Genomic DNA, 12,373 nt, shown 5'->3' with positions numbered 1-12,373 from the left:
ATATTTTTTGATCAGAAGCGTAGTTTTCGAGATATATCGAGATATTTAAAAGTTCCGAAGCCGCACCAACATAATAGAGATACAGAAACACCGTAGCCCCTTTCTTTGAGATAACTCTGCACTATTGCGAGCCGCAAATGCCACTTCCAGCTTAGCTGTGCAGAAAAAGAACAACAAGAAGAAGAAATATCTCGAAATATGTCCCTCAGGCCCCTTCCCTTGAGATAAATCTGCAAATATCTCGGAAACCAAGCGAGCTATGGCAAAATGTTAAGAGACCTTATTTGTAGAGAATTAAGTTTCCTACTTTTTATGTTCTACGATATTTTTTGATCAGATGCGTAGTTCTCGAGATATATCAAGATATTTAAAAGTTCCGAAGCCGCACCAACATAATAGAGATACAGAAACACCGTGGCCCCTTTCTTTGAGATAACTCTGCACAATTGCGAGCTGCAAATGCCACTTCCAGCTTAGCTGTGCAGAAGAAGAACAACAAGAAGAAGAAATATCTCGAAATATGTCCGTCAGGCCCCTTCCCTTCAGATAAATCTGCAAATATCTCGGAAACGAAGCGAGCTATGGCAAAATGTTAAGAGACCTTTTTTGTAGAGAATTATGTTTCCTACAATTTATGTTCTATTATATTTTTTGATCAGAAGCGTAGTTTTCGAGATATATCGAGATATTTAAAAGTTCCGAAGCCGCACCAACATAATAGAGATACAGAAACATCGTGGCCCCTTTCTTTGGGATAACTCTGCACTATTGCGAGCTGGAAATGCCACTTCCAGTTTAGCTGTGCAGAAGAAGAACAACAAGAAGAAGAAATATCTCGAAATATGTCCCTCAGGCCCCTTCCCTTGAGATAAATCTGCAAATATCTCGGAAACCAAGCGAGCTATGGCAAAATGTTAAGAGACCTTATTTGTAGAGAATTAAGTTTCCTACTTTTTATGTTCTACGATATTTTTTGATCAGATGCGTAGTTCTCGAGATATATCAAGATATTTAAAAGTTCCGAAGCCGCACCAACATAATAGAGATACAGAAACACCGTGGCCCCTCTCTTTGAGATAACTCTGCACAATTGCGAGCTGCAAATGCCACTTCCAGCTTAGCTGTGCAGAAGAAGAACAACAAGAAGAAGAAATATCTCGAAATATGTCCGTCAGGCCCCTTCCCTTGAGATAAATCTGCAAATATCTCGGAAACTAAGCGAGCTATGGCAAAATGTTAAGAGACCTTTTTTGTAGAGAATTATGTTTCCTACAATTTATGTTCTATGATATTTTTTGATCAGAAGCGTAGTTTTCGAGATATATCGAGATATTTAAAAGTTCCGAAGCCGCACCAACATAATAGAGATACAGAAACATCGTGGCCCCTTTCTTTGGGATAACTCTGCACTATTGCGAGCTGGAAATGCCACTTCCAGTTTAGCTGTGCAGAAGAAGAACAACAAGAAGAAGAAATATCTCGAAATATGTCCGTCAGGACCCTTCCCTTGAGATAAATCTGCAAATATCTCGGAAACGAAGCGAGCTATTGCAAAACGTTCAGAGACCTTTTTTGTAGAGAATTAAGTTTCCTACTTTTTATGTTCTATGATATTTTTTGATCAGATGCGTAGTTCTCGAGATATATCAAGATATTTAAAAGTTCCGAAGCCGCACCAACATAATAGAGATACAGAAACACCGTGGCCCCTTTCTTTGAGATAACTCTGCACTATTGCGAGCTGCAAATGCCACTTCCAGCTTAGCTGTGCAGAAGAAGAACAACAAGAAGAAGAAATATCTGGAAATATGTCCGTCAGGCCCCTTCCCTTGAGATAAATCTGCAAATATCTCGGAAACGAAGCGAGCTACGGCAAAATGTTAAGAGACCTTTTTTGTAGAAAATTAGGATTCCTACTTTTTATGTCCTATGATATTTTTTGAACAGATGCGTAGTTCTCGAGATATATCAAGATATTTAAAAGTTCCGAAGCCGCACCAACATAATAGAGATACAGAAACACCGTGGCCCCTTTCTTTGAGATAACTCTGCACTATTGCGCGCTGCAAATGGCACTTCCAGCTTAGCTGTGCAGAAGAAGAACAACAAGAAGAAGAAATATCTCGAAATATGTCCGTCAGGCCCCTTCCCTTGAGATAAATCTGCAAATATCTCGGAAACGATGCGAGCTATGGCAAAATGTTAAGAGACCTTTTTTGTAGAGAATTAAGTTTCCTACTTTTTATGTTCTATGATATTTTTTGATCAGATATGTAGTTCTCGAGATATATCAAGATATTTAAAAGTTCCGGAGCCGCACCAACATAATAGAGATACAGAAACACCGTGGCCCCTTTCTTTGAGATAACTCTGCACTACTGCGAGCTGCAAATGCCACTTCCAGCTTAGCTGTGCAGAAGAAGAACAACAAGAAGAAGAAATATCTCGAAATATGTCCGTCAGGCCCCTTCCCTTGGGATAAATCTGCAAATATCTCGGAAACGAAGCGAGCTATGGCAAAATGTTAAGAGACCTTTTTTGTAGAGAATTAAGTTTCCTACTTTTTATGTTCTATGATATTTTTTGATCAGATGCGTAGTTCTCGAGATATATCCAGATATTTAAAAGTTCCGAAGCGGCACGAACATAATAGAGATACAGAAACACCGTGGCCCCTTTCTTTGAGGTAACTCTGCACTATTGCGAGCTGCAAATGCCACTTCCAGCTTAGCTGTGCAGAAGAAGAACAACAAGAAGAAGAAATATCTCGAAATATGTCCCTCAGGCCCCTTCCCTTGAGATAAATCTGCAAATATCTCGGAAACCAAGCGAGCTATGGCAAAATGTTAAGAGACCTTATTTGTAGAGAATTAAGTTTCCTACTTTTTATGTTCTACGATATTTTTTGATCAGATGCGTAGTTCTCGAGATATATCAAGATATTTAAAAGTTCCGAAGCCGCACCAACATAATAGAGATACAGAAACACCGTGGCCCCTTTCTTTGAGATAACTCTGCACTATTGCGAGCTGCAAATGCCACTTCCAGCTTAGCTGTGCAGAAGAAGAACAACAAGAAGAAGAAATATCTCGAAATATGTCCGTCAGGCCCCTTCCCTTCAGATAAATCTGCAAATATCTCGGAAACGAAGCGAGCTATGGCAAAACGTTAAGAGACCTTTTTTGTAGAGAATTATGTTTCCTACAATTTACGTTCTCTGATATTTTTTGATCAGAAGCGTAGTTTTCGAGATATATCGAGATATTTAAAAGTTCCGAAGCCGCACCAACATAATAGAGATACAGAAACACCGTAGCCCCTTTCTTTGAGATAACTCTGCACTATTGCGACCTGCAAATGCCACTTGCAGCTTAGCTGTGCAGAAGAAGAACAACAAGAAGAAGAAACATCTCGAAATATGTCCCTCAGGCCCCTTCCCTTGAGATAAATCTGCAAATATCTCGGAAACCAAGCGAGCTATGGCAAAATGTTAAGAGACCTTATTTGTAGAGAATTAAGTTTCCTACTTTTTATGTTCTACGATATTTTTTGATCAGATGCGTAGTTCTCGAGATATATCAAGATATTTAAAAGTTCCGAAGCCGCACCAACATAATAGAGATACAGAAACACCGTGGCCCCTCTCTTTGAGATAACTCTGCACAATTGCGAGCTGCAAATGCCACTTCCAGCTTAGCTGTGCAGAAGAAGAACAACATGAAGAAGAAATATCTCGAAATATGTCCGTCAGGCCCCTTCCCTTGAGATAAATCTGCAAATATCTCGGAAACGAAGCGAGCTATGGCAAAATGTTAAGAGACCTTTTTTGTAGAGAATTATGTTTCCTACAATTTATGTTCTATTATATTTTTTGATCAGAAGCGTAGTTTTCGAGATATATCGAGATATTTAAAAGTTCCGAAGCCGCACCAACATAATAGAGATACAGAAACATCGTGGCCCCTTTCTTTGGGATAACTCTGCACTATTGCGAGCTGGAAATGCCACTTCCAGTTTAGCTGTGCAGAAGAAGAACAACAAGAAGAAGAAATATCTCGAAATATGTCCGTCAGGACCCTTCCCTTGAGATAAATCTGCAAATATCTCGGAAACGAAGCGAGCTATTTCAAAACGTTGAGACACCTTTTTTGTAGAGAATTAAGTTTCCTACTTTTTATGTTCTATGATATTTTATGATCAGATGCGTAGTTCTCGAGATATATCAAGATATTTAAAAGTTCCGAAGCCGCACCAACATAATAGAGATACAGAAACACCGTGGCCCCTTTCTTTGAGGTAACTCTGCACTATTGCGAGCTGCAAATGCCACTTCCAGCTTAGCTGTGCAGAAGAAGAACAACAAGAAGAAGAAATATCTCGAAATATGTCCGTCAGGCCCCTTCCCTTGAGATAAATCTGCAAATATCTCGGAAACGAAGAGAGCTATGGCAAAATGATAAGAGACCTTTTTTGTAGAGAGTTAAGTTGCCTACTTTTTATGTTCTATGATATTTTTTGATCAGATGCGTAGTTCTCGAGATATATCAAGATATTTAAAAGTTCCGAAGCCGCACCAACATAATAGAGATACAGAAACACCGTGGCCCCTTTCTTTGAGATAACTCTGCACTATTGCGAGCTGCAAATGCCACTTCCAGCTTAGCTGTGCAGAAGAAGAACAACAAGAAGAAGAAATATCTCGAAATATGTCCGTCAGGCCAGTTCCTTTGAGCTGAATCTGCAAATATCTCGGAAACGAAGCGAGCTATGGCAAAATGTTAAGAGACGTTTTTTGTAGAGAATTATGTTTCCTACAATTTATGTTCTATGATATTTTTTGATCAGAAGCGTAGTTTTCGAGATATATCGAGATATTTAAAAATTCCGAAGCCGCACCAACATAATAGAGATACAGAAACACCGTGGCCCCTTTCTTTGAGATAACTCTGCACTATTGCGAGCTGCAAATGCCACTTCCAGCTTAGCTGTGCAGAAGAAGAACAACAAGAAGAAGAAATATCACGAAATATGTCCGTTAGGCCCCTTCCCTTGAGATAAATCTGCAAATATCTCGGAAACCAAGCGAGCTATGGCAAAATGTTAAGAGACCTTTTTTGTAGCGAATTAAGTTTCCTACTTTTTATGTTCTATGATATTTTTTGATCAGATGCGTAGTTCTCGAGATATATCAAGATATTTAAAAGTTCCGAAGCCGCACCAACATAATAGAGATACAGAAACACCGTGGCCCCTTTCTTTCAGATAGCTATGCACTATTGCGAGCTGCAAATGCCACTTCCAGCTTAGCTGTGCAGAAGAAGAACAACAAGAAGAAGAAATATCTCGAAATATGTCCATCAGGCCCCTTACCTTGAGATAAATCTGCAAATATCTCGGAAACGAAGCGAGCTATGGCAAAATGTTAAGAGACCTTTTTTGTAGAGAACTAAGTTTCCTACTTTTTATCTTCTATGATATTTTCTGATCAGATGCGTAGTTCTCGAGATATATCAAGATATTTAAAAGTTCCGAAGCCGCACCAACATAATAGAGATACAGAAACACCGTGGCCCCTCTCTTTGAGATAACTCTGCACAATTGCGAGCTGCAAATTCCACTTCCAGCTTAGCTGTGCAGAAGAGGAACAACAAGAAGAAGAAATATCTCGAAATATGTCCGTCAGGCCCCTTCCCTTGAGATAAATCTGCAAATATCTCGGAAACGAAGCGAGCTATGGCAAAATGTTAAGAGACCTTTTTTGTAGAGAATTATGTTTCCTACTTTTTATGTTCTATGATATTTTTTGATCAGACGCGTAGTTCTCGAGATATATCAAGATATTTAAAAGTTCCGAAGCCGCACCAACATAATAGAGATACAGAAACACCGTGGCTCCTTTCTTTGAGATAACTCTGCACTATTGCGACCTGGAAATGCCACTTCCAGTTTAGCTGTGCAGAAGAAGAACAACAAGAAGAAGAAATATCTCGAAATATGTCCGTTAGGCCCCTTCCCTTGAGATAAATCTGCAAATATCTCGGAAACGAAGCGAGCTATGGCAAAATGTTAAGAGACCTTTTTTGTAGAGAATTAAGTTTCCTACGTTTTATGTTCTATGATATTTTTTGATCAGATGCGTAGTTCTCGAGATATATCAAGATATTTAAAAGTTCCGAAGCCGCACCAACATAATAGAGATACAGAAACACCGTGGCCCCTCTCTTTGAGATAACTCTGCACAATTGCGAGCTGCAAATGCCACTTCCAGCTTAGCTGTGCAGAAGAGGAACAACAAGAAGAAGAAATATCTCGAAATATGTCCGTCAGGCCCCTTCCCTTGAGATAAATCTGCAAATATCTCGGAAACGAAGCGAGCTATGGCAAAATGTTAAGAGACCTTTTTTGTAGAGAATTAAGTTTCCTACGTTTTATGTTCTATGATATTTTTTGATCAGATGCGTAGTTCTCGAGATATATCAAGATATTTAAAAGTTCCGAAGCCGCACCAACATAATAGAGATACAGAAACACCGTGGCCCCTTTCTTTGAGATAACTCTGCACTATTGCGAGCTGCAAATGCCACTTCCAGCTTAGCTGTGCAGAAGAAGAACAACAAGAAGAAGAAATATCTCGAAATATGTCCGTCAGGCCCCTTCCCTTGAGATAAATCTGCAAATATCTCGGAAACGAAGCGAGCTATTGCAAAATGTTAAGAGACCTTTTTTGTAGAGAATTGAGTTTCCTACTTTTTATGTTCTATGATATTTTTTGATCAGATGCGTAGTTCTCGAGATATATCAAGATATTTAAAAGTTAAGAAGCCGCACCAACATAATAGAGATACAGAAACACCGTGGCCCCTTTCTTTGAGATAACTCTGCACTATTGCGAGCTGCAAATGCCACTTCCAGCTTAGCTGTGCAGAAGAAGAACAACAAGAAGAAGAAATATCTCGAAATATGTCCGTCAGGCCCCTTCCCTTGAGATAAATCTGCAAATATCTCGGAAACGAAGCGAGCTATGGCAAAATGTTAAGAGACCTTTTTTGTAGCGAATTAAGTTTCCTACTTTTTATGTTCTATGATATTTTTTGATCAGATGCGTCGTTCTCGAGATATATCAAGATATTTAAAAGTTCCGAAGCCGCACCAACATAATAGAGATACAGAAACACCGGGGCCCCTTTCTTTCAGATAGCTATGCACTATTGCGAGCTGCAAATGCCACTTCCAGCTTAGCTGTGCAGAAGAAGAACAACAAGAAGAAGAAATATCTCGAAATATGTCCGTCAGGCCCCTTACCTTGAGATAAATCTGCAAATATCTCGGAAACGAAGCGAGCTATGGCAAAATGTTAAGAGACCTTTTTTGTAGCGAATTAAGTTTCCTACTTTTTATGTTCTATGATATTTTTTGATCAGATGCGTAGTTCTCGAGATATATCAAGATATTTAAAAGTTCCGAAGCCGCACCAACATAATAGAGATACAGAAACACCGTGGCCCCTTTCTTTCAGATAGCTATGCACCATTGCGAGCTGCAAATGCCACTTCCAGCTTAGCTGTGCAGAAGAAAAACAACAAGAAGAAGAAATATCTCGAAATATGTCCGTCAGGCCCCTTACCTTGAGATAAATCTGCAAATATCTCGGAAACGAAGCGAGCTATGGCAAAATGTTAAGAGACCTTTTTTGTAGAGAATTAAGTTTCCTACTTTTTATCTTCTATGATATTTTCTGATCAGATGCGTAGTTCTCGAGATATATCAAGATATTTAAAAGTTCCGAAGCCGCACCAACATAATAGAGATACAGAAACACCGTGGCCCCTTTCTTTGAGATAACTCTGCACTATTGCGAGCTGCAAATGCCACTTCCAGCTTAGCTGTGCAGAAGAAGAACAACAAGAAGAAGAAATATCTGGAAATATGTCCGTCAGGCCCCTTCCCTTGAGATAAATCTGCAAATATCTCGGAAACGAAGCGAGCTACGGCAAAATGTTAAGAGACCTTTTTTGTAGAAAATTATGTTTCCTACTTTTTATGTTCTATGATATTTTTTGATCAGACGCGTAGTTCTCGAGATATATCAAGATATTTAAAAGTTCCGAAGCCGCACCAACATAATAGAGATACAGAAACACCGTGGCTCCTTTCTTTGAGATAACTCTGCACTATTGCGACCTGGAAATGCCACTTCCAGTTTAGCTGTGCAGAAGAAGAACAACAAGAAGAAGAAATATCTCGAAATATGTCCGTTAGGCCCCTTCCCTTGAGATAAATCTGCAAATATCTCGGAAACGAAGCGAGCTATGGCAAAATGTTAAGAGACCTTTTTTGTAGAGAATTAAGTTTCCTACGTTTTATGTTCTATGATATTTTTTGATCAGATGCGTAGTTCTCGAGATATATCAAGATATTTAAAAGTTCCGAAGCCGCACCAACATAATAGAGATACAGAAACACCGTGGCCCCTCTCTTTGAGATAACTCTGCACAATTGCGAGCTGCAAATGCCACTTCCAGCTTAGCTGTGCAGAAGAGGAACAACAAGAAGAAGAAATATCTCGAAATATGTCCGTCAGGCCCCTTCCCTTGAGATAAATCTGCAAATATCTCGGAAACGAAGCGAGCTATGGCAAAATGTTAAGAGACCTTTTTTGTAGAGAATTAAGTTTCCTACGTTTTATGTTCTATGATATTTTTTGATCAGATGCGTAGTTCTCGAGATATATCAAGATATTTAAAAGTTCCGAAGCCGCACCAACATAATAGAGATACAGAAACACCGTGGCCCCTTTCTTTGAGATAACTCTGCACTATTGCGAGCTGCAAATGCCACTTCCAGCTTAGCTGTGCAGAAGAAGAACAACAAGAAGAAGAAATATCTCGAAATATGTCCGTCAGGCCCCTTCCCTTGAGATAAATCTGCAAATATCTCGGAAACGAAGCGAGCTATTGCAAAATGTTAAGAGACCTTTTTTGTAGAGAATTGAGTTTCCTACTTTTTATGTTCTATGATATTTTTTGATCAGATGCGTAGTTCTCGAGATATATCAAGATATTTAAAAGTTAAGAAGCCGCACCAACATAATAGAGATACAGAAACACCGTGGCCCCTTTCTTTGAGATAACTCTGCACTATTGCGAGCTGCAAATGCCACTTCCAGCTTAGCTGTGCAGAAGAAGAACAACAAGAAGAAGAAATATCTCGAAATATGTCCGTCAGGCCCCTTCCCTTGAGATAAATCTGCAAATATCTCGGAAACGAAGCGAGCTATGGCAAAATGTTAAGAGACCTTTTTTGTAGCGAATTAAGTTTCCTACTTTTTATGTTCTATGATATTTTTTGATCAGATGCGTCGTTCTCGAGATATATCAAGATATTTAAAAGTTCCGAAGCCGCACCAACATAATAGAGATACAGAAACACCGGGGCCCCTTTCTTTCAGATAGCTATGCACTATTGCGAGCTGCAAATGCCACTTCCAGCTTAGCTGTGCAGAAGAAGAACAACAAGAAGAAGAAATATCTCGAAATATGTCCGTCAGGCCCCTTACCTTGAGATAAATCTGCAAATATCTCGGAAACGAAGCGAGCTATGGCAAAATGTTAAGAGACCTTTTTTGTAGCGAATTAAGTTTCCTACTTTTTATGTTCTATGATATTTTTTGATCAGATGCGTAGTTCTCGAGATATATCAAGATATTTAAAAGTTCCGAAGCCGCACCAACATAATAGAGATACAGAAACACCGTGGCCCCTTTCTTTCAGATAGCTATGCACTATTGCGAGCTGCAAATGCCACTTCCAGCTTAGCTGTGCAGAAGAAAAACAACAAGAAGAAGAAATATCTCGAAATATGTCCGTCAGGCCCCTTACCTTGAGATAAATCTGCAAATATCTCGGAAACGAAGCGAGCTATGGCAAAATGTTAAGAGACCTTTTTTGTAGAGAATTAAGTTTCCTACTTTTTATCTTCTATGATATTTTCTGATCAGATGCGTAGTTCTCGAGATATATCAAGATATTTAAAAGTTCCGAAGCCGCACCAACATAATAGAGATACAGAAACACCGTGGCCCCTTTCTTTGAGATAACTCTGCACTATTGCGAGCTGCAAATGCCACTTCCAGCTTAGCTGTGCAGAAGAAGAACAACAAGAAGAAGAAATATCTGGAAATATGTCCGTCAGGCCCCTTCCCTTGAGATAAATCTGCAAATATCTCGGAAACGAAGCGAGCTACGGCAAAATGTTAAGAGACCTTTTTTGTAGAAAATTAGGATTCCTACTTTTTATGTCCTATGATATTTTTTGAACAGATGCGTAGTTCTCGAGATATATCAAGATATTTAAAAGTTCCGAAGCCGCACCAACATAATAGAGATACAGAAACACCGTGGCCCCTTTCTTTGAGATAACTCTGCACTATTGCGACCTGCAAATGCCACTTGCAGCTTAGCTGTGCAGAAGAAGAACAACAAGAAGAAGAAATATCTCGAAATATGTCCGTCAGGCCCCTTCCCTTGAGATAAATCTGCAAATATCTCGGAAACGAAGCGAGCTATGGCAAAATGTTAAGAGACCTTTTTTGTAGAGAATTATGTTTCCTACAATTTATGTTCTATTATATTTTTTGATCAGAAGCGTAGTTTTCGAGATATATCGAGATATTTAAAAGTTCCGAAGCCGCACCAACATAATAGAGATACAGAAACATCGTGGCCCCTTTCTTTGGGATAACTCTGCACTATTGCGAGGTGGAAATGCCACTTCCAGTTTAGCTGTGCAGAAGAAGAACAACAAGAAGAAGAAATATCTCGAAATATGTCCGTCAGGACCCTTCCCTTGAGATAAATCTGCAAATATCTCGGAAACGAAGCGAGCTATTTCAAAACGTTAAGAGACCTTTTTTGTAGAGAATTAAGTTTCCTACTTTTTATGTTCTATGATATTTTATGATCAGATGCGTAGTTCTCGAGATATATCAAGATATTTAAAAGTTCCGAAGCCGCACCAACATAATAGAGATACAGAAACACCGTGGCCCCTTTCTTTGAGGTAACTCTGCACTATTGCGAGCTGCAAATGCCACTTCCAGCTTAGCTGTGCAGAAGAAGAACAACAAGAAGAAGAAATATCTCGAAATATGTCCGTCAGGCCCCTTCCCTTGAGATAAATCTGCAAATATCTCGGAAACGAAGAGAGCTATGGCAAAATGATAAGAGACCTTTTTTGTAGAGAATTAAGTTGCCTACTTTTTATGTTCTATGATATTTTTTGATCAGATGCGTAGTTCTCGAGATATATCAAGATATTTAAAAGTTCCGAAGCCGCACCAACATAATAGAGATACAGAAACACCGTGGCCCCTTTCTTTGAGATAACTCTGCACTATTGCGAGCTGCAAATGCCACTTCCAGCTTAGCTGTGCAGAAGAAGAACAACAAGAAGAAGAAATATCTCGAAATATGTCCGTCAGGCCAGTTCCTTTGAGCTGAATCTGCAAATATCTCGGAAACGAAGCGAGCTATGGCAAAATGTTAAGAGACGTTTTTTGTAGAGAATTATGTTTCCTACAATTTATGTTCTATGATATTTTTTGATCAGAAGCGTAGTTTTCGAGATATATCGAGATATTTAAAAATTCCGAAGCCGCACCAACATAATAGAGATACAGAAACACCGTGGCCCCTTTCTTTGAGATAACTCTGCACTATTGCGAGCTGCAAATGCCACTTCCAGCTTAGCTGTGCAGAAGAAGAACAACAAGAAGAAGAAATATCACGAAATATGTCCGTTAGGCCCCTTCCCTTGAGATAAATCTGCAAATATCTGGGAAACGAAGCGAGCTATGGCAAAATGTTAAGAGACATTTTTTGTAGCGAATTAAGTTTCCTACTTTTTATGTTCTATGATATTTTTTGATCAGATGCGTAGTTCTCGAGATATATCAAGATATTTAAAAGTTCCGAAGCCGCACCAACATAATAGAGATACAGAAACACCGTGGCTCCTTTCTTTGAGATAACTCTGCACTATTGCGACCTGGAAATGCCACTTCCAGTTTAGCTGTGCAGAAGAAGAACAACAAGAAGAAGAAATATCTCGAAATATGTCCGTTAGGCCCCTTCCCTTGAGATAAATCTGCAAATATCTCGGAAACGAAGCGAGCTATGGCAAAATGTTAAGAGACCTTTTTTGTAGAGAATTAAGTTTCCTACGTTTTATGTTCTATGATATTTTTTGATCAGATGCGTAGTTCTCGAGATATATCAAGATATTTAAAAGTTCCGAAGCCGCACCAACATAATAGAGATACAGAAACACCGTGGCCCCTCTCTTTGAGATAACTCTGCACAATTGCGAGCTGCAA

Source organism: Osmia lignaria, unplaced genomic scaffold (genome assembly GCF_051020975.1).
Source record: "Osmia lignaria lignaria isolate PbOS001 unplaced genomic scaffold, iyOsmLign1 scaffold0011, whole genome shotgun sequence".
NCBI classification, from domain to species: Eukaryota; Metazoa; Arthropoda; class Insecta; order Hymenoptera; family Megachilidae; genus Osmia; species Osmia lignaria.
Note: the sequence above shows the minus strand (reverse complement) of the source record.